Genomic DNA, 23,438 nt, shown 5'->3' with positions numbered 1-23,438 from the left:
TATTAGTGAAGTGACGTAGTCTTTAACAGTAATCAATGATAGTTTCCGTCATCATTACTGGGACTAGCTTTCAATTCCAGATTTACAAATCATTTTTAATCACTGTTGGCTGCTATGCAGGAATTGAACCCATGTCCCCAGAGCATTATTCTGTGCCTCTGACATTAATCAAGACACCACTACCTCTCCAGTGAGCCAGATCATGCAGGCACAGACACAGAAATTGCAACCAAAAGCAAGACATCCATACTGATAGTATACCAAGATTTTGTTTATTGTTAAAAAAATCATCACTTTAAATGTCAACACATGCCATGAATGATATTCAGTCACACTAGAGTGAACATTGATGCTTTTGATTTACGTATTGATTTAACTTTACATGATATATTTCTCGATTCCAATTACTTGGCAGATCAGAGTAAAAAGATTAATAGAAATCAAGAATGGAGAGAGATAACTGGTAGATGAGCATGCCTCAATCAACTGACTGAGGAGGCAGCATCAGGCTCAGTTAGCGATGAACGTTGAGAGTGAATCTGAAGATGAATGTTGGCTGTGCAGAATGGTCTCCATGCTGAATGAGAGAGCTGGTGGAGCTGCCTCTGTGCTATTCGGTTAGGAGAGTACTCTCTGCAGGAAGACTGGGAGAAGCGAAAAAACCAGCAGCTTGACAGTGACTGAGGTAAACCCAGCAGCTTCGCTTTTTGTTGTATTCGACATTTGCGGTAATGGTGTTTGGCTCTATAGAAAACAAAATGTTGAGAGGTTTTAAAAGTGAGCGACTGAGTTCAATTCAGGTCAGTATTTGAACCAACTAATCAACCTGAGAACAGATAGGTAATATTGCATACACATACATGAAAGTAGTTTACTTAACTGCAGTATTTTGTTAGTAAGTTGCTTTTAGCACAACTAAGTAATATGATCGTTCAAAGGGAAATTTCTTTTCCAGGGTTATTACTCTATATCACTGGCTAGCATATGGGACATTTTGCAGGGCACAGGCCAACAGAATTGGTGAGTCAGCCAGGAGTCAGCTGTGATAAGTCTAGTTAAAGCAGTTCAGTTGAGTTCAAACTCAAATATAACAGACAAGTAAATGATATCAAGTAACAAGTTAAGAGAAATGGCTACAAATTCAAAACCAGAATGGGTACAGTACCGCGTGCATATGTGGATTAGGTGGCCACGTTGATATAAAGATCTGAGCTTCTCAGATCCAGAGAAATCCACAAGAGGCAGGTGTGGGCTGAAACTCTGAAGCAGCAGGGTAAAAAGGCAAGGTTAACAGACAGGGTAAAAAGGCAGGGTAAAAAGGCAGGGTTAACAGGCAGGGTTAACAGGCGGGGTAAAAAGGCAGGGTTAACAGGCAGGGTAAAAAGGCAGGGTAAAAAGGCAAGGTTAACAGACAGGGTAAAAAGGCAGGGTAAAAAGGCAGGGTTAACAGGCAGGGTTAACAGGCAGGGTTAACAGGCAGGGTAAAAAGGCAGGGTTAACAGGCAGGGTTAACAGGCAGGGTTAACAGGCAAGGTTAACAGGCAGGGTAAAAAGGCAGGGTTAACAGGCAGGGTAAAAAGGCATGGTTAACAGACAGGGTAAAAAGGCAGTGTTAACAGACAGGGTAATAAGGCAGGGTAATAAGGCAGGGTTAACAGGCAGGGTAAAAAGGCAGGGTAATAAGGCAGGGTTAACAGGCAGGGTAAAAAGGCAAGGTTAACAGGCAGGGTAAAAAGGCAGTGTTAACAGACAGGGTAATAAGGCAGGGTAATAAGGCAGGGTTAACAGGCAGGGTAAAAAGGCAAGGTTAACAGACAGGGTAAAAAGGCAAGGTTAACAGGCAGGGTTAACAGGCAGGGTAAAAAGGCAGGGTAATAAGGCAAGGTTAACAGGCAGGGTAAAAGGCATCTACAAATCTAAAAAGGGGTTGAGTGGACTAACTGCAATGTTCACCTGCTACTTGGAGAGAGACAATTGGAAGAGGCAAAAAAATAAATCAGAAGAAGCAAATCAGAAATTGAGAGGCGGAGAAAAGAGTAAACAGTGAGCTGCAGCCGCTGGAGTGAATTAGTATGGTTCAGCATATAGCGAACTTCCAGACTCACACTGAAAAGGTTGAGAACAACTGGAGTCAGGCTGAGAAGAAAGTGCAGAGGTTAACAGATGATCTGAGTTGTACCTGACAAAATGTGCACCAATTTAAAGGCAGACTTAACTGTGTTGAAAAAAGGACAGTAAACTGATAAACAAGCCAATACTAAATGTCAGAAAGAAATAGTTAAGAGTGCAGCAGTCCACCCAGGGAGGAAGCATTCACGTTATAGGTTGCAGTAGTTTTCAATAATGCAAGTGTCTTAGTGGGAGTTGGATGGGATAGTTTGGCAGGGAGGCATACAGGTATGGACACTGTGATAATGGGACAAACCTTCTCTGGAACCCATACTGATGGCTACAGTTGCACCTATGCTCATGCCCTACTTTACAACTCAGAGGGTAACAAGGACAGCAGGAACAGATCATGATTTGGAGATGCCGGTGTTGGACTGGGGTGTACAAAGTTAAAAATCACACAACACCAGGTCATAGTCCAAAAGGTTTAATTGGAAGTACTAGCTTTCAGAGCGCCGCTCCTTCATCAGGTGATTGTCAGTCCCATACAGTACTCCTTATTCGGTCACCCAGTTACTGGATTTGTCTAAATTAATAGTAAAGTGTAATGGTGCAGGGGATCCACTTCAAATGTTCACAGCGCCGTCACCAACAAAGTGAGATGCATTGGTTAGATGATAAACAGGAAGAAAGTTTTTAGGTGTGCAACTGGATCTGACCCATCTGTGGTGTAGGCTCCAAAACAACAGAGATGACAAGTGAAGCAGATGGTTGCAGGGTTACACCATAACCCAGAGGCATGGGACATGTGATGAAATCGAAGCTTGCTTTCTAAGGTATATGGTCTGATTAAGGAGGGAGGAAGAGGAGGGAGGGAGAGAGGGGGCGGAAGACAACAGACAACTTTCCAAAAGACAGCCCTAGGTTGAGACTTTGAGAAGAAGTACCCCTGTACTAGGCCTGATTAGCCTGAGGACAGGTGGTTCATATCACATACAGACACAAGAATAGTTTATGCAAAGATATTTTGTTAGTAAGTTGTATTTAGTGCAATAAACTAATGTGATTGCTCAATGGAAGTTTGTCTCTGAGCTGTTATTCGATATCACTTGCAAGTTCGTGGGGCGTGTTTCCAGTCACAAGTTGTCAGTATGTTAGCCTTCATTGCAAGGGGATTAAGTACAGGAGTTAGGATGTCTTGCTGCAGCTGCACAGAGCCTTGGTGAAATCACACCTGGAATGGTACATGCAGCTTAAATCTCCCTATGTAAGACTGACTTGCCATAGAGGGAGTGTAGCATAGATTCACAAGACTGATTTCTGGGATGGAAGGTTTGCCTTACCAGTAGGGACTGGGTTGGCTGCATCTTTATTCACTGGAGATTGGAAGAATGAGAGGGGATCCCCACTGAAACATGATAAATCCTGACAGGGCTGGACAGATTAAATGCAGGATGATCTTCTGCCTTGCTCTAAAATAAAGGTGGACTGTCTCAGGATAAAGAGTTGACCAATTAGGATTGAGATGAGAAATTTCTTCACTCAGAGCTGTCACCCTGTGAAATTCACTACAACATAAGGCAGTGAAGACCAGTCACCACGCTTTGAGGGAAGAAATTTCTCACCTCAGTCCTAGTTAGTCTAGAAACAGATATTCTAAATAGTGAAAGCAACAAAGGGTATGGGGAGGTAATGGAAGTATGACATTGAAATGGAGGTCTAGCCATGATCAAATTGAATGGCAAAGTAAGCTCAATGGGCTGAATGGCCTACTCTTGCTTCTATTTTCCATGTTTCTTTGTTCGATTCAATCTGCCAGCCATTGGATATAAAGCCTACATACATTCACACCTGCATTAAAATTCACATGCAACTTCACTCATTTGTACAATAAGCAAAATATCCTTTTGGCTTGACAGTAGTGTCCTATTAGTGGTGAACAACACTTGTGCATTGTAACAACATGAATCAGCTGGCTTCACTTGTTCCTCAAACTTTCTATCTGAGATAGAATGGGCACTTTTCAGGACCAAAGGTGATCGCCCCAGGCCATTTCTTCATTCCTGAAGAAGGGCCTGTGCCCGAAACGTCGAATCTCCTGTTCCCTGGATGCTGCCTGACCTGCTGTGCTGTTCCAGCAATAAAGTTTCAACAGTGAGAAATGAGCTGAACAGAGTAGCTAATAAATTGCAGAATGGCTTTATTGCAACATATTTCAACATCAAGCTTGCATGGTGAACAAATGGTTTGGGCCCTATTTAGGAGATTCCCAAAAAAGCCAACCTTCTAGCATGTGGAATAGACAGAATGTCAACACAGTTTTGTGGGAGATGGTAGTCAAGGACCCACTATCCAATTTCTCAAATAGGACTTCACAGAAAGTAACCTCATTTTAACTGCTCCATTTCAATGGAGGATTTGGGCACAGGACGTGGCCCATTAAGATATCTAACGGCATACCTTCTCAGTTGTTTGCAACAACAGAAGTACTGACCCAATTTGACCAGCCCATGGAAACAAAAGGGACAACACCCAACCAATGTAGAATTGTCTGTCAGACTCATAGGGTGGTGTACTTGCATTTACTGGAAGCTCTATATATTAATAAATAGCTACCTGTTCTATGCAGACACGATATATACAGGCTGTGCTTGTTTCAACTCAACACAGTAGATGACAACCATTCTCTAGTTCCTTTCTCAAGGCAATGTCTTGACCATCAGAGTCAATTTTCCTGATCTAAATTTTAAGCAAAGGTCGGCAGTTAACTGTCAATTCCCATTAAGTGGTACATTCCTCATGGCAACACCTCTACCAATCAGAGTCACTTGCCATCCAATCAACAGTCTCCTCTCATACAGCAGACAACTCCTTTCTCAGACAATCTTTCTGAGCACTGTGGCACCCAAACCAGAGAAAACATAGTTCTATCTCTTGGTCTGTGCTGAGGTGTCTGGTCTCAGTCAGGGTCAGCGACAGGAGACATCTGTCAAGCACAGATAAGGCCAGCTACTGGGTGCAATTCCACTTCTAATGAAACTACTTGTTCTTCTCTGTGATTAACAGCCCACTTATAGAATTACATAGAATTTACAACCGGAAAGACTATTCAAACATAGTAAAAGCTTCAGCTCATCTGCTACTGAAGTAACTTATTTAACTTGACAGTGGACTCTTCTAATACTTTTCTAGTTGGATTCCTGTCTTACAGCCACTTTAAACCTGCGCTGGTTAAGAACTCTTAATGAGGGATACCTGCCCTCTCATGATATTATCTCCTCACCTTTAATCAACCAAAAAATAATTATATGTGTGCAGAATAAGTGAGTGTACTTGGTTGTGTGTGCAATTTTTTTGGTTGTTCAACATTATTTACTTGGTTCATCAATAAACCTAATAGAAAAGCTGGCATGTTTCCTTGAGGTTTTTGATTGTAACTAACATTTGTTCAGACTGTAACGTTTGTGGACAGGAAGTGGACCTTCTTTCTGAGGTCTTTCTGCTGAACTTAAAAGGTGGTTCGCTCAGTTATCGGATCATCCCCATGCCTCAAATATATGTAAATATAATCTGGTTCAAACATGAGATGTTTTTGGTTGTTTGGGTAGAGTTAGACACTATTTCTTTTTGTTTCCTTGATATGCTACTGTACAGAACTGAACTGTATTAAATATTTTTATGAATAAAGTATATTTTGAAATAAAATAAAAACAAAGACGTTGACCTTGACTGAGTGTTATAGTCTTGGACCTTGGAATGTGCCAGACTATGTGCTGAGGGACGCACTGAAGCCTGGGGCAGCTGCTGCCAAGGCACAGTGGAGAAAGACCACCACCTCTAAAGTCTTTCTGCCAAAGTACAACAGGGTGGTCTGTTTAGTTATCGGCCCCTCCCGAAGCCGCCAATTCATGTAAGTAATACCTTGCTTAATTAAGAAAGCTTTTGGATTGTTCCAACTATTTAGAAAGTCAAACCCATTTTTGCTTTCTCTTTGCAAAGTCTATACAGATCTGAACTGCTTTAGTAACTGTGCATGTACATAAAGATTTTTTTGATGAATAAAGTATCTTTTTGCAGTTAAAAATTCTGCAAATGTTTAATAATAAATAGACCTTGTTGGATCTCTTTCCTCAGCTAAATTTTTTCTGTTATGTTTTATTTCATTCTATCCATCCTAAATTCTGGTGCCATGGTCACTGGAAGCCCACCTATATAGTTACTTAAACACATGCACAAGGGAAAAGGCTGGCAGCACTCAATCATTGTCTCGCTTTTACTGTTGTGTTCTTTCCTTCCTAAAGGCATTGCAGTTTGAAAATGTTGAATATCTTGGAGTTTAAATAATTTTGATCATCGAGAGTTGCATAACATTGTATTATAACATTCTCCTGGCTAGCCTTTCCTATGGGAAAGTGAGGACTGCAGATACTGGAGATCAGAGCTGAAAATGTGTTGCTGGAAAAGCGCAGCAGGTCAGGCAGCATCCAAGGAGCAGGAGAATCAACGTCAATTCTCCTGCTCCTTGGATGCTGCCTGACCTGCTGTGCTTTTCCAGCAACACATTTTCAGCTCTAGCCTCTCCTATGATACACTCCACAATCTTCAGCACAGCCAAAATCTCTGACATCTTGACTCACCCTTGAGCTCATCAATCCATACTGTTTTCTAACTGAGTACCACTTTATTTTTAGAACTCTTATCCATGATTTCAGATCCATCCATGCCTTGCCTCTTTCCCTAACCTTGAAATACCTCCAGCCCTGTTATCCTGAGAAGTCATCCTTCCTCCAAATTTGGCCATTTGTACATTGTCAGCCATGCTTTCAGCTATCTTGACCTCAAATCATGAAAGACCCTGCCTGTACATCTCCAACTCTCTCCTCCTTAACTCGTTCCACCTTTTAGCAAGCTTTGGGTCACCAATGTTAATATATTCCTAGTGATTTAGTGTCAAATTTTAACTAATAATCTTGACAGCATGCCAGTGAAGCACCTTGGGTGTTGGAGTACATTTGAAAGAGCTGTATAAAATATAAACATATTATTAAGACTTGTCCCAGTGGCATATCTTGTGTAATCTGCACTACTCTGAAATCTCCGATCGGTTTTAAGAAATGTCTTGAAGAGGAAACAGGTGCAGAGGTTTAGAAGAGAAAATTCTAGTGATAAGGACTGAGGTAGCTGAAGTTACTGCCAAAAAATGTGGAGTAATGTGTGAGAGGGTGGAGTTTGAGGAGTACCGAATTCCTGGGAGGTTGAAGAAAATCACAGAAGCAGGGAGTAGTGGCCAATGCAGCCAACTTAAGCAGGGACATCCCACAAACAGCAACCAGATAAGTAACTGACCAGGTAATTAGGTGTTTGCGAAATGCTTCGTGATGCAGCACAAATTGATTCCCAGGAAATAAGGACTTTGATTTGCAGCTTACTGCTGATCTAATGCTTGTGTCCCGAATGGTGGGTCCGTGTAGTGTTAAGCGTCTGGGAGAATGATAAGGTAATGATAGGACCACTGTTGATATATTAGCAATATCAGACTTGACACATGGCTACTCATTTTACAGGGCAAAGTGGTACAATGCCTATCTTTCCAGATTAGGACAGACAGGATGGCTCAACCTGACCTTTGACTAAAACTGGGGTGGATCTGAAACCCTTGTTCAATGATGAGACTCACTCCTCCATCAAATCAATATTCCACCAATAGTATTGGTTTTAAATCTTCCTGTAATGACTTGCCAAAAACTGTACTTTTAGAGATGTTGTGAATAGAATGCTACCAGGAATGGGAGAAACTGGAAAAAAATTAATTTATTCTCCTTGGAGCAGGGAAGATTAGGAAAATCAGAAATGACATCAGGAATAGGGGGCATAGCTCACTGAGTCTGCTCATTGATGAATAACACTTCTCATGCTTTCAATCTCCTTAATGTTTGAAAATGTATCGATTGAGAAGGGATTTGACAGGGGTAAAGTCATATTTGCACTATAAAGCTGACTAATTAGAAACTGGAAAGCATTGGTGGTACCAGTGGACTCATGGTGGTACCACAGGACTTGGGGCAATCAGCAAATAAAAGACAAAATTAAATTTGTTTGCCAACACAAATTTGGTGCAAACTGGAATGTACTACATTAAGTGGTAGTGAAAGCAAATTGAATTCAAATGGGAATTGAAAAAGTGCTTGAATGAAAAGAAGTTACTAACTCAGTGGTAAGAGCCGGAAGGTGGGACCAAGTGAATAGTACTTTTGCAAGAGTTGGTGCAGGTATCAAATCCGGGTAAAGGTGGGGACAGGGTATTGAGTAGGATGTCGAGAGCGTGGTGCTGGAAAAGCACATTCCTGATGAAAGGCTCTTGCCCAAAACATCAATTCTCCTGCTCCTCAGATGCTGCTTGACCTGTTGTGCTTTTCCAGCACCACACTTAACTCTGATCTCCAGCATCTGGAGTCCTCACTTTTTCCTGATGAGTAGGATGATCAGCCATAGTCATAATGACTGGTAGAGCAGGTTCACAGGGTCAAATGACCTACTCCTGTTCCTAGTTTCTATGTTTGTATTGGTTTACTTCTGCTTTGTCTATATGAACTTCCATTACCCCATGGATAGTCAGTGAGCAGTTGCAATTATTTGGAAAGTTCTGTCTCCAGAAAAGATTAGCAAGAATTTATCATCTCTTTTTACCTTTCTTCAAACATTGTCCTGCATCTGAATGATGCTAAGAAATGTGGCACCTAGACCAGTGCTGAATGATGGGCACATTTTATCTCAACTCATGATTTCCCAAGCTGTATAAAATGATCAAGAACAAAATTTGCAAGCTGCCAAGGAAAGAAGCACAAAGCACCCATTTGCAAAATAAATTATATGTGGATAAATATTAAAATTGCTGATTATATTATTGATTATGATTTTCACTAAATTTGCACAGTTTATTCAGTCCAACCCCCACACATTCCAGTGGAGTATGCTTTCACTACCTGTTCATGCAGTGCATTCCAGTTTCTAATTAGTCAGCTCTACAGGGCAAATATAACTATTTGTGGTACTTACTCTAAAACACCACAGAGCCCTCCTTATCACTAAGTAAGATATAACAAACAATCTGAAGCAGTGAACTAAAAGTCTATCTTGCTCCATTTCCTATTAGAAAATGTGATACACCCACTCTCAAAAATAACTCAAACATAAATTAAAAAAACTGAACCAGCTTTGATTTTAAATGCTGAATTTGGATAAACGATAAATATGTAAGTGGACTTATATTCAGTGTATAATGTAAAACAAATAAAATATGCAACCTTTGGCTGAATATTAAACTTTAAATTACAGTGGTTAATTGATCAGATTTTGTCTGTGCAATTTGTGTTAATGTTATGCATGTTAGAACATAAAAACATGAGAACTAAGGAGTAGGTAATTCAACCCATGCTATTTAATACAATCATGGCTGATCTCATATCAGCCTCAATTCCACTTTTCTGCCCATTCTCCATAACCCTTCAATCTGTTACTAATTAAAAATCTATCCAAATCCTCATTAAGTTTACTCCATGTCCCAGTAACCACCACATTCTGGGGGAGTGAATTCCATAGCTTCATGACCCTTTGGGAGAAATAATTTCTCCTGATCTCTGTTTTAAATCTGCTACCCCTTACCCTAAAACTATGATGAGAAAGTGAGGACTGCAGATGCTGGAGATCAGAGCTGAAAATGTGTTGCTGGAAAAGCGCAGCAGGTCAGGCAGCATCCAAGGAGCAGGAGAATCAACGTTTTGGGCATGAGCCCTTTCCTGAAGAAGGGCTCATGCCCAAAACGTTGATTCTCCTAAAACTATGATGTCTTGTTCTAGGTTGCCTCACATGAGGAAACATCCTTGCCACATCTACTTTGTCAGTCCCCTTTAGTAACCTTTATACCTGAACTACATCTCCTCCGATTCTTATAAGCTCCAGAGACCAAAGGTCTAAACTACTAAATCTCTCTTCAAAAGACAAGCCCCTTCTCTCTGGGATCAATCCAGTGAACCTCCTCTGATCTGCCTCCAGTGTAACTTCACCTGTCCTCAAGTGGGGGTTGAAAATTTACGCAGTACTCCAGGTCCGACCTCACTAATGCCTTGTACAGTTGCAGCAACACCTCCCTACTTTTATACTTTGTTCCTTTTAACAATAAATGCCAATATTCCATTTGCCTTCCTATTACCTGCTGTACCTATATACTAGCTTCGTGTGACTTATACACGAGGACATCCAGATCCCTCTGCACCGAAGTATGCTGAAGTTTCTCTACATTTAGATAAAAAATTACCTTCTGTTCCTCTGACATAATACATGATAAATGTTAGCAGATGGAAAAGTGAGGTGCTTTAACCCCTGTCACATTAATTGTCCTTCATCTTAACATCCCTCAGGGGAAAGAACGGGCCCCAATACTCTTTCTTTCCCAGAGCTTCTGCCACACCCCGACCTGTGCTTGGCCAGCCACTTAGAGCCCTGGGCACTGGGTATCGTGCCCAGATGTATCCCTATCTCATGCCTTGGCCACTATCATAATGCCCTTGCAAACCTAACCTTATACCCACTCATCATTTTAAACTCGCATCTAATTCCCATCAGTGTTTTTCCTTCCCGTAGATTTAACCAGCTAAGGGTAATTGTCCACAAGTGCTTCCCAGTTAACCTTAATCTGGCAGGATAGATTCAACTCTTCATGCAGTTGTAATCCAGGTCTTTCACTTTCCACAGATAATTTCACAAAACCATTTTGAATTCGAAACTGCAGTGTTCTAAACTTGCATTTCTGTGGCACTTCTTATCGAGAAGTAAGATTAAATCTCCTAGAGGAAGTGCTGATGGACTTGTAGCAGAAGAGGGTTAGAGCCAGACACCAAAGGGAGGTTGTTTGAAAGCAATGAGAAAGATTGCCAAGAGTGAAATAACTTGGCTGGAAATTAAAATGGGAAGGTAGATTGTGATAGAGTTCAAATAGCAGTAAAGAGGATGCCAGTTTCAGAAGAATAGCATATAGATGATTGGAGGAGATCATCATTTTGAATGCATCCATTAAAGGTTTGCTAAACAATGACCACAAGTTAAAAATTAATTTGGTAGGGCAGAGAAAACTCAGGGTGACATAAGAGATGGTAGGTGTAATGGCAAGGTGGGAGGGAATGGGGCAAGTGAAATTAACAGGAAGGTGGGGGGGCTGAACTTGTGAGAGAATCAACAGAAGGTAGAGGAAAGGGTCTCATTAGATGAGACAGTAAGGTGGAGGAGACTAGGGACAATGAAGATGTCAGAAGGAGATGGAGGAGAGGATAGAGAAAATGGTATGGGGAAACGGGTGGAGACATAAGACCAGGGAGACACCAGGAACAATGTGAGGGGTAGGTGGGCAAGAGGGTCAGGATAGGAGAAAGTGAGGACTGCAGATGCTGGAGATCAGAGTCAAGAATATGGTGCTGGAAAAGCACAGCAGGTCAGACAGCATCCGAGGAGAAGGAGAATTGACATTTCGGGCAAGAGCCCTTCATCAGGAACAGCAGAGTGGGCAAGGGAGGGGACAGGGATAAAAAGTAGAAATAGAAGATAGGATGAGAGAAAGAGAGTAGGAGATGGTGGGGAGAACATTGGAACTGAGCAAGTGAGAGGATGAAGGCAAAAGTGGTGAGTGTACTGAGCGAAAACAACAAAGATACTGGGGAAATGGCAGTTGAGATGGTGGGGAGATGAGCAGGAGGAGAGGGTTTAGGAGGTGAGATTGTTGGTGAGAATACTAGAGAGGTGGAGATACAGCAGACTCCTATTTTAATTAGATTTTTGCTTGTATTATGTAAACTTCTATGATGCATACTGTCAGTTTATAAATGCAGAAACTTGCAGATATCAGGGCAGCATTGACTAGCAAGAGGAGGCCCACAGTTATCTTGCAAACCCCTTCCCCCTCTTCCCACTGGCCCATGTTCCTGGCAAGACATTTGTTCAATCAAAATTCATTTACTTGCTCAAAGTTACATTCAGACCCCATTAGCGACATTTTCTGAAGACAAATCATCTTTTTAAATTCTACTGCAGTTTGAAGGAGTGAGTTATGAAATTATTCTGCAAATCCAAAACATCAGACAGTGAATCACTCCACTGGAATTTTCCAAATCGGCATATTCTCCTATGACTGACTGGCTTTCTCTTCCTTTCAAACCATGTTCCTACTTTAGTGCAGTGAATTCAGTGACTGATAAGCAAGGTTTAAAACTAAATCAGGTCCCTTTCCATCTCTCATTTTGAAGACAACTATTGAGAATTGATCAGAATTTAAAGCAGGGAGTGATTGGGGCAGGATCTTGCGTTAAATTCTGAAAATTGTGCTGTTAGTGAAGGTAGTTGTCTGAATCAGCGCCAGATGGTGACGTGAGAATGAAACTTTTAATACTGAAATTAACTTGCATGTATATCTCCCTCGCTGCTAGTTTAGACCCAGAAAGTGCAAAACAGTCAAAGAGGCAAGCTGCAGATGTTTGAGAAATAAAACAAATGCAAGATTAAGCAAGAATTAATCAAACCTTTGACAAGAATCTGTGGTTTCCCAACAGTCTGAAGACAGTTCTCTGATTGCAGAAATTTGGCTTGCATCTCAAATAATTACAGGGGCTGATCTCAAAGAAACTCATCTGAATCTATTATAAATCACATAATCTACTCCACTGCCAATATAAATTCCTTTTCTTCGCTGCATTTAGATTGCTGTCAAATGCATTGTGCTAAACATGGTCTGAATAGTGAATGAACCCATCCAATATTAGGTGAATGTGATGAAGCAGCAACTTGGGGAGGGGTTAAGATGCCCATGACTTTCCTTTTTAAAATATATAAAATCCTCAGTTTCAACAGAGTGATTAATGGTAAATTTTGCTCTTCATTAAATACATACCTCCGTCTTACATTTTCTTGCACACTTAGAAGTTGTCTTGTTGAAAAGAACAAGTTGCAAGGATACTCTGACATGCTAGAAAGAAAGCTGAATCTCTCCAACCCCATAGTGAGAGACTTGGAAGTGATTAGGGTCAAGGTATTGAGGCGGGAAACTGAATTAGGACAGTCCTGCTGCTGGGGAGCTCTCCTGACAATGGGAGGGAAGGTCCTACAAATGTCCCAAATGTTCCACTCAGAGGGCTTCTACCTCCAGTCCCAGGGTTTGCCAACTTCACACTTCAATATGTTTTATTTAAATGTAAGCCTCTAAGTACTTCAACTTCAGACCTGCCTCAGCTGGGAACCCTGTGTACTGCTGAGGTTCTAGGTGCACCAACCACCCAACCCCATCAATGTCTTTTACAGAAGCATGTTCTTCCATCCTTACTGGGGCTGGCTTACAAGATCCCCACATTTGTGGGTGACTCTTTTAACTGCCCTCTGAAAAGGCCCAGAAAGCCACCCGATTCAATTTCGGCAATCAAGGATGGGTGGCAAATGCTGGAACTGCCAGAAATGCCCACATCTCCTGAAACAAGCATGAGAAAAGGGTGGTGTGGTGGCTCAGTGGTTAGCACTGCTGCCCTCCCGCGCCAGGGACCCGGGTTCAATTCCAGGCGACTGTCCGTGTGGGTTTCCTCAGGTGCTCTGGTCCCCTCCCACTGTCCAAAGATGAGCAGGTTAGGGTGGGCTGACCATGTAAACTTTCCCATAGTGATCAGGGATGTGCAGGCTCGGTGGCTTAGCCGTGAGTCTGGGTAGGATGCTCTGTGGTTGCTGTGGATTCGATGGGCCGAATGGCGTGCTTCCACACGGGAGGGATTCTGTGAAAAGCTGCAACAAAAATCTGTCCTGGGGCGAGCAAAGCCACCCAGACAGGCTCCAAGGATCAGCAAGTGGGGACTTAGACCCATCATTTCCAAAGTACGTTGGAAATTTCACGGTTCTTGAGTTGGTACCTGACTGTCGTCCGTTTGCGAGTTTAATTAATTACAGTCACTGCATGGATCCAACAATTAAACTGGGTATGCTTCATCTCCATCGAAATCAACACTATCAGCTTCTAAATCAAATCGTTGCTGCCTGATGTCCTGAAGAAACTTAATTCCCAACAGATTGTATTACAGATACATTTGTCAAATAATATTACTTAGTTGGGTTTTAGCGTCAGAGTGAGTCTGTACCTGTATAGAGATGCTCACAAGAAGCGCCATGCAGATGAGGAGGCAAATCAGGATCTTATTCATTGTCACAGAGTTGGGGTGTCCTGGCAAAACGAGCCGCCGATAAACTGAGTGTTACTCACAACTCTGACAGTGGCGAGTCTGCTCCTCTGAGCTCGGCTCAGCGGAAACCAGTCAAATAACGTTAAAAAAAAGGAAATGGAGAAAATTGAAAGGTTACCACAACCTCTGACAACAGAGGAAAGTACATCTCCTGTCTGAAAAAAAAGTTGCTGAAATGCTGTCATTGCTAAACAAAAAGTAATTTACTTTTGTGCACTAACAGGTCTCAGTTGCCATTGTTGCAGATGTGGTATATTTTACTGCAACCTATATTTACACATTTCACGTTGTTTAACATACCACTGGAAACCTAATCAGACAAAACTGACACCAGGCCAAAGCAGGCTTTTGACGACAGGCGGCCAATAGCTTGATCATTTTTTACAAAAGGTGCAGAGAAGTCGAGAGGTTTAAATAAAAGCTTTTATAAAGTGCCTTAAATTGTTCCAAATTGCTTCTATAGCCAAAGCCATAACTTATTTCTCCGAAGTGTCACTTTTGTAACAGGAAAGTAATTAAAGGGACATATTAGGCAATGTAGGAGCAGATGTAGGCCATTCAGCACATCAAGACTATTCTATCGTTCAATAAGCTCATTCCTCCTCTCTCTACAAGATCTCAGTGAGTCTCTCTCTCACTGCAACCCCCAGGTCATCTCCTACTCTATGCTACTTTCTCCCCACCCCCTCTCATTTATCTCTCCACTCTGCAGGCATCCTGCCTCTATTCCTGATGAAGGGCTTTTGCCCGAAACGTTGATTTTCCTGCTCCTTGGATGCTGCCTGACCTGCTGTGTTTTTCCAGCACCACTCTAATCTAGACTCATGGCTAATTCGACAATCCTCAACTCCACTTTCCTTCTATACCCCCATATCCCTGAATTCCCTTTCTCATTAAAAATCTATCTCAGCCTTGAACATTCTGAATGACCCTTCCTTGGCAGCCCTCTGTGGTAAAGAATTCCACAGATTCAGAAATTAATGTTTTAAATGAATGACCCCTTACTTTGCAATTACAGTATGGCCTATGGTCCTAGACCCCACCTTCAAAAGGAAACAACTTATCCACATTTACCTTGTCAAGCCCCTAAAAAAAATTTATTTAAAACAAATAATGTGATGCTGGAAATATAAAATAAAACAGAAGTGGCTGGAAAAACTCTTGTGTACAATGAAAAAACCCACTTTAGATCAGGCAGCATCCAAGTAGTAGGAGAGGTGACGTTGCAGGCATCAGCATTTCATTAGGAATATGGAGAGGGAAGGGGGCTGTGAGATAAATAAGGGGTGGGGGTGGGCCTGGGGGAAGATATCTGGGAAGGCGATAGGTGGATGCAGGTGGAGGGGTTAATTGTGGTAGGTTAGTTGGGAGGGTGGAATGTATAGGTGGGAATGAAGGTGGACAGATAAGGCAGGTCGAGAGGGTGGTGCCAAGTTGGAGTGCTGGGTCTGGGATGAGGTGGGGGGAGGGGCGATTTGGAAACTAGTGAAGATATGAGGAGTTCATTAGGGCAGGAGCAGACGGAGGTTGTGGAACAATAAGGTGGGAGGCTGTGGATAGGAGATCCCCTGAGGTGGTGAGGTTGTGGATGGCCTAGGAGGTGCCAAACCATCATCCATCTCCCATCACCAAACCATCATCTCCCAGCCCATCCAAAACCTCATCATCTCAGGGTATTTCCCACCCACAGCCTCCAACCTCACAGTTCTGCAATGCTGCACTGCCTTGTTCTCCTTCTTATCCTTCTTATCCAAAATCCACAAACCTGACTGCCCTATTGTTTCCGCCTGCTTCTGCCCAACCAAACGTATCTCCTCATATCTCAACACTGTTCCCCCCCCCGCCCCCAACTTGATCCTGGAACTCCCCGCACACATTTGGGACACCATCCACGCCCTCCACCTCCTCCATGACGTTAGTTTCCCTGGCTCCCAATGCTTCATCTTCACCATGGACATCCATGCCCTATACACATCCATCTGCCATGGTGAAGGCCTCCAAGCCCTCCATTTCTTCATCTCCCACCAACCTAAGCAGTATCCCCCCACCAACACACTCATTTGATTGGCGGAACTGGTCCTCACCCTCAACAACTTCTCATTCAAATCTTCCCACTTCCTTCAGACCAAAGGGGTAGCCATGGGCACCTGCATGCACCCAGCCATGCCTGCCTCTTTGTTGGATATATGGAACAGTCCATCTTCTGCAGGTACACTGGCACCATTCCCCACCTTTACTTCGGCTACATTGATGACTGTATCAGAGCCACCTCATGCTCCCACAAAGAGGTTGAACAGCTGCTCATCAACTTCACAAACACCTTCCACCCTGATATTAAGTTCATGTGGACCATCTCTGAGATCTTCCTCCCTTTCCTGGACCTCTCTGTCTCTATCTCTGGCGACTGAAACAACACAAATATTTATTTTAAAACCACTGACTCCCACAGCTACCTTGACTACACCTCCTCACAAACATCCCCCCCCCCCCAAGTAAAAACATAATCCCTTACTCCCAATTCCTCCACCTTTGTCGTATCTGCTCCCAGGAGGACCAATTTCACTCCAGAACATCTCAGATGGCCTCCTATTTCAAGGACCATAATTTCCTTTCTCACATGATCAACAATGCCCCCCAGTGCATCTTCTCCACTTCCCATACTTCTACCCTTGAACCCCACTCCTCCAACCACAACAAGGATAGAACTCCCAGTCCTCATCTTCCACCCCACTAATCTCCAGATACAGTGCATTATCCTCTGCCATTTCCACCACCCACAATCAGACCTCACCAGAGATGTATTTCCCTCCTCACTTCTATCTGGTTTCCACAGAGACCATTCCCTCCACAACTCCCTCATTAGATCCACATCTCACCAACTCACCTCCATCCCTGGCACCTTTCCCTACACGAGGTGTAAAACCTGTGCCCACACTCTGTCCAAGGCCCCAAAGGATCTTTTCACATCTGGCAGAGATTTTCTTGCACATCCGCTCACCTCATCTAACGTATCCATTGCTCTCAATGTGGTCTCCTCTACATAAGGGAGACAGGATGTCAACTTGCAGAGCATTTCAAGGAACATCTCTGCGCCACACATACCATCAACCCCACTGCCCTGTGGCTGGCCACTTCAACTCCCCCTCCCACTCCCTCAAGTACATGCCAGTCCTGGGCCTCCTTCATTGCCAAATTTAAGCCACCTGTCAACTGGAGGAAGAATGCCTCATCTTCTGCTTTGGAACCCTTCAACCCACATGGCATTAACATCGAATTCATTAGTTTCCAAATCTCAGTTCCCCCCCCACCTCATCCAGATCTGACCTTCCAACTCATCACTGCCCTCTTGACCTGTCCTGCCTGTCCATCTTTCTTCCCACCTATCTGCTCCAGTCTCCCTACCGACCTATCACAATTAGCCCCTACCTGCATCCACCTATTGCCTTCCCAGCTATCTTCCCTCAGCCCCACCCTCACCTACCTATTTATCTCTCAGCACCCTTACCCCCCAAATTCTTGATGAAAGGCTTATGCTCGAAACGTTGACTCTCCTGCTCCTCGGATGCTGCCTCACCTGCTGTGCTTTTCCAGTGCCACACTGTTTGATTCTGACTCACCAGGATCTGTAGTTCTCACTTTGTCCTAGAAACTCTTTTTTATTTCAACCAGGGTGTGGAACTGCCAGTGTTGGACTGGGGTGGACAAAATTGGAAGTCACACGACACCAGGTTATAGTCCAACAGGTTTATTTGAATTCACAAGCTGACAGAGCACTGCTTCTTCATCCTGATGAAAGAACAGTGCTCCGAAAGTTTGCGATTCTAATAAACCTGTTGGATTACAACCTGGTGTCGTGTGACTTCTGATTTTATTTCAATCAGGTCGTATTTTATTCTTATAAACTCCATTGAGTACAAAGCCCAATCTTCTCAACCTCTCAATCTAGTGAACATTCTTGGACTGCCTCCAAGCAATTATTTGTATACCTGAGACAAAGGTACAACAGGAACCGAAACTGTTCTCTATATTCTAGGTGTAGTCTGATTAGCGTTTGGTATAGTTTGAGAAATGCTTCCTTATTATTATTCCTTTTGAAATATAGGTTAACATTTCATTTGCTTTCCCCATTATCTACTGAACTAGGATGCTAGCTTATTTTGATTCATGCACAAGCATCCCTAAATCCCCATGTGCTTCTGCTGTCTTTATTCTTTTAAGTAATATTCAGTTCTTCCATTCTTCCTGCCAAAGTGCACACCTCTCATTTCCAACATTATATTCCATCTGCCAAGTTTTGTCAACTCACTTAACCTGTATATATGCATCTGTAGACTCTTTGTGTCATCTCCACTACTTGCCTTCCCACCTATTGTTGTGCAACCTGAAAATTGGTCATAGTACACTCACCTCTGTAGCCCAAGTCAGTAATAGATATTCTAAATAATTGTGGCCCTATCACTGATCCCTGTGGCCATCCTTTGTCCCATGCTAACACATACCCCAAAATTATGGTTCATTTCTTATTAAGTAGCCTTTTGCGTTGTACTTGATCAAACATCTTTTGGAAATCCAAATATATTACATCTACAGGCTCCCATTTATTTATCCTGCCTGTTACCTCATCAAAGATTTCTAATACATTTGTCAGGCATGACTACCTCTTCATGTGACTGTGCTGACTCTGCTTTATTATATTATGCATTTATACATACTCTGCTATTACATCCTCTATAATAGCCTCTAATATTTTCTCAATGACAGATGTTAAGCTAACTGACCTATAGTTAAGCTGTTCTTCAGTCGAAATCTCGGCCACTAATGGGGAGATGAAGGAGCTAGCCAGTGACAATACAGAGGGATTAGGGTGACAGCATTAAGCTGAGGTGTTGGTAGGTCAGCAAGCCCAGAGTGAAAGGGGAATAGGATCCAATGAAAGTTAAAATATATGCAGCAGAATTTTAATCACCTCAAACTGTTGGAAGATGGGAGTCCAAATGGGGGGGGAGGTTATTGGAATAGTCAAGTCTGGAGGTAAGAAACATGAATAAGACTCTCAGCACCAATTGGGTTTAAGATTGGAGTGGAGACTGGCAATATTATGGAGGTTATCAGAGTGTTGTAAACAATATAGCTCACCACAAGTTTGAAGAGAAAGCTGAAATTGTCTGGTTCAACCTGAGAGAGGGAGACTGAATCAATGGATTGAGAATCTAAGTTTTACCATCACAGAAAACAATGTCTTTGACATTCCAAATTTTATTTGAGGAATTTTTGGCTCATCCAGGATTTAATGTAAGCCAAATATGATGAAAATCAGGCACAGTCCAAGCATCAAAAGGGTTGGTGATTGGACAGAACTGGGAGTCATCAACTTACACATCAGACTTGACAAATCTTTGACTGTAGTCACTGAGGGGCAGAAGCACAAATGGAGCTAATGACATATCCTGAACAAACAGCAGAGGGATTGGTTCAGGGATGGAAAAAGAAGTCAATGCATGAACCAAAAAAATGAAGCTCCATCTTATTAGCAAAATTACACATTGGGATTAATTTCTTTCACCATTACATGAGCTGCAATTATTTTTTAATCAATTTGCTTGTCCTTATTATGATATAATGATACGCTACAGCAGATAGGGTTTGAACGTGAACCTTCTGGCCCAGAGGAAGGGACATTGCTATTGCATCATGAGACCACCATTCACATGAACTGTGAACTGAGTTCATTTCCCAGTAAATATAAAACTCAATTTCAACAGCATTAAAATGTGATCAGATAAAAAATAGCCAGGAGATCTGGATGACTAGACATTGGACTATTCTGCCAGGAAGAAAAAGCAGAGTTTAAATGGCCCAGGTGTCTCTTTAATTCCACAAGGGTCAATTTCAGTTAAGTACCCTGAGATTAATTGTTGCAGTTATGAATAATAGAGTGACTAAAACATTGAATATTGACTGCTGATCAGAGTGAAGTAGCATTTCTAAAAGGTAGGACATGCCTGACAAGCTTCTTAAAATAACCTTGTCTTGGTACTAGCTGAAAACCATTGACCACATCTTAAAGAGACCAAACAAATATTCCAGTGACTTGAAGCCGTAACTTCAAGGCTGTGAACATTTGTTTCACTGTGGATAAGAGGTTATAAAGCAATTAAATGGATCCAATCTGTCTGGGAAACCCAAGAAGTCACAATTACCTTGAAATGTGAATGGGATAATCTGCTAACCAACTCATCAGAACATCCAGACAATTGCCTGAGTGGAGATTATGCTTTAATTATCTCAGATGCTGGCACAGAGAAAGATTCACCCAGTCACAATCTAATCAAATTGATACCATCTATGTGGCAAATGCCATCCATAACCATATTTGGGTCATTGGGTCCTTGATAATTAATGGTGGTTAGTCCAGCTATAGAGTCATAGAGCTGTACAGAGTGAAAACAGACCCTTCAGTCCAAATTGTCCATGCCAACCAGCTATCCTAAACTAATATAGTCCCATTTGCCAGCATTTGGCCCACTTCCCTATATACGCTTCCTATTTATATACCCATTCAAATGTCTTTTAAATGTTAGCCATGATGTGGAACTGCCACTGTTGGACTGGGGTGGACAAAGTTAACAGTCACACAACACCAGGTTATAGTTCAACAGGTTTATTTGAAAGCTTGTACCAGCCTCCACCACTTCCTCTGGCAGCACATTCAATACATGCACCATCCTGTGTCTGAAAAAGTTCCCCTTTAGGTCCTTTTTAAATATTTCCCCCTTCACCTTAAACCTATGCCCCCTAGTTTTGGACAGCCCTAACCTTGGGAAAAGATCATGGCTGTTTACCCTATCCATGTTTCTCATGATTTTATAAACTTCTATGAGGTCACCTCTCAACCTTCGACGCTCCAGGGAAAATAACTCCAGTCTGTTCAGCCTCTCCCTATAGCTCAAATCCTCTAACCCTGGCAACATCCTTGTAAACCTTTCAAGTTTGAACCCTTTCAAGTTTCACAACATCTTTCCAATAGCAGGGAGACTCGTTTTGGATAGATTACTGAGCCATCAGGAAGTTTGAAAAGTTCTGGGTTTATTGGATATCTAGGATTTACGTACAGCTCTACAAAAGCATGTCTTACTCTGCTGAAGCCAAAATCAAGTTTATTGCATATCTAGGATGTATGTACAGCTCAACAAAAACATGTTTCACTTTGCTGAAGCCATAATCAATCTCATTTCAAGTCTCTTTATCACATGTTCTCTGATTTTTACTTGTTCATGGAATATGGGTGTTGCTGGCTAGCTCATCATTTATTGCCTATTCCTAATTGCCTTTGAGAAACTGGTGGTGAACCACTGCAGTTGGTGGGTTCCGCCACAACACTGTTAGGAAAGGGATTCCTTAAGTTTGGTGTTGTGACAGTGAAGGAATTGTGATATAGTTACAGGTGAAATTGTACCTATGCATCTGCTGCCATTATCCTTTTATGTGGTAGAGATCATTAGTTTGGAAGGTACCATCAAAATAGCCTTGATGAGTTGTTGCACTGCATCATTTAGACGGTACATACTGCTGTTTCCATGCATCAGCGATGAAGGAACTAATATTGAATGGTGGAGATGGTGGTGGAGATGCAGGGATCTTTGACTTGGATAATGTTGATCTTTTTAGGCATTGCTAGAGTTGTACCCATCCTGGGAAGTCACATTCCTGACTTGTGTCTTGTAGATGGTAGATGGGCATTGAGGGGACAAGGGATGAGCTACTTGCTTCTGACCAGGACCTATAGCCACTGTATTTATATGGTTGACCCAGTGAAGGTTCTGGTCAATGTTATTCCCCAGGATGTTGATAATAGGGACTCAGTGATAGCAATAAGATTGATTGTTAAGAGAAGATTTAGCTTAGAATCTTTTGTTTGAGAAGGTCATTACCTGTCACTTGTGTAGTGTGAACATTACTTGCCACTTATCAGTGCAACCCTGGATGTTGCCCTGATCTTGCTGCATATGAAAATAGGCTGCTTCAGTGTCTCAGTTATCGCTAATGGTTATGAACATTGTATAATCATTAAAGAACATCCCCACTTCTGGCCTAAATCATTATTATAAAAGGCACTATTCACCCAGTCTCAAACATTGAACCTTTTGAACCTTAAACAGATGAAAGAGAGAATCATGTAGCAAGCTAACTTTTGTGTTTTGTCTTTTGTGTTTAAGAAACTGCTTTTCCTGCCCACAGATAGATATAGAAAAGATGCCAAATCAGCAAGACAAGTAAGAGCATCTTGGCCTCTCTCTCTTTCTTTTTCATACACTCATCTTGCAAGTTTGAACCCTGGCCACAGTTTGACTATCCACGTGTCAACAGGCAGAGATTTTAAAGAACTCACCTGAGCAAGTGATGTCTCCAGGAAAATGGATAAATCAGCTAGCTACTTAGATTAGATTAGATTCCCTACAGTGTGGAAACAGGTCCTTCAGCCCAACCAGTCCACACCCACCCTCCGAAGAGTAATCCACACAGACCCACTTCCCCTCTGACTAATGCACCTAACACTATGGGCAATTTAGCATGGCCAATTCACCTAACCTGCACATCTTTGGACTGTGGGAGGAAACCAGAGCACCCGGCGGAAACCCACGCAGACACGGGGAGAATGTGCAGACTCCACACAGACAGTCGCCCGAGGCTGGAATTGAACGTGGGACCCTGGTGCCGTGAGGCAGCATTGCTAACCACTGAGCATTTCTTAAAACTGCCCTGCCAAAACCAGAAGGATGTGTAAGAATAAATCTTATCTATGTTTTTTAGTTACAACAAATAAACAGTTAAACATTAATTGAATGGTTAATGTATTATTTTTAAAAATCTGTTGTCAAGTGAAGAGTTGGAAAAAGGGGAACCAGGGTGATTATTTAGCTGATTAAGAAATTTGGTGAATGTCAGGAAACAGAGAACAGAAATAATGGACAGGTGCTCTGTTTGGTAGGAAATGATTCATTCATTCATCAATGATCTGTGTTGATGCCTCAACTATTCACTGTAATGATTTGTTAATAAAATATAGAA

The 23,438-nt window shown here is 42.2% G+C and overlaps 1 long non-coding RNA gene across 1 annotated transcript; it reads right to left on the bottom strand.

Annotated features, from left to right (window-relative positions):
• Positions 1-250: 250 nt before the first annotated feature.
• On the bottom strand, positions 251-14,956 carry LOC122563589. The gene is made up of 2 exons (XR_006315659.1): positions 14,268-14,956; positions 251-744 (listed from the first exon to the last, which is right to left on the bottom strand). It is a non-coding gene; the product is annotated as an uncharacterized LOC122563589 (long non-coding RNA).
• Between the last annotated feature and the right edge of the window lie 8,482 nt (positions 14,957-23,438).

The sequence above is a fragment of the Chiloscyllium plagiosum genome, chromosome 27 (genome assembly GCF_004010195.1).
Source record: "Chiloscyllium plagiosum isolate BGI_BamShark_2017 chromosome 27, ASM401019v2, whole genome shotgun sequence".
Taxonomy (NCBI): Eukaryota; Metazoa; Chordata; class Chondrichthyes; order Orectolobiformes; family Hemiscylliidae; genus Chiloscyllium; species Chiloscyllium plagiosum.
Note: the sequence above shows the minus strand (reverse complement) of the source record. Positions and strands in the feature narration are given on the sequence as shown.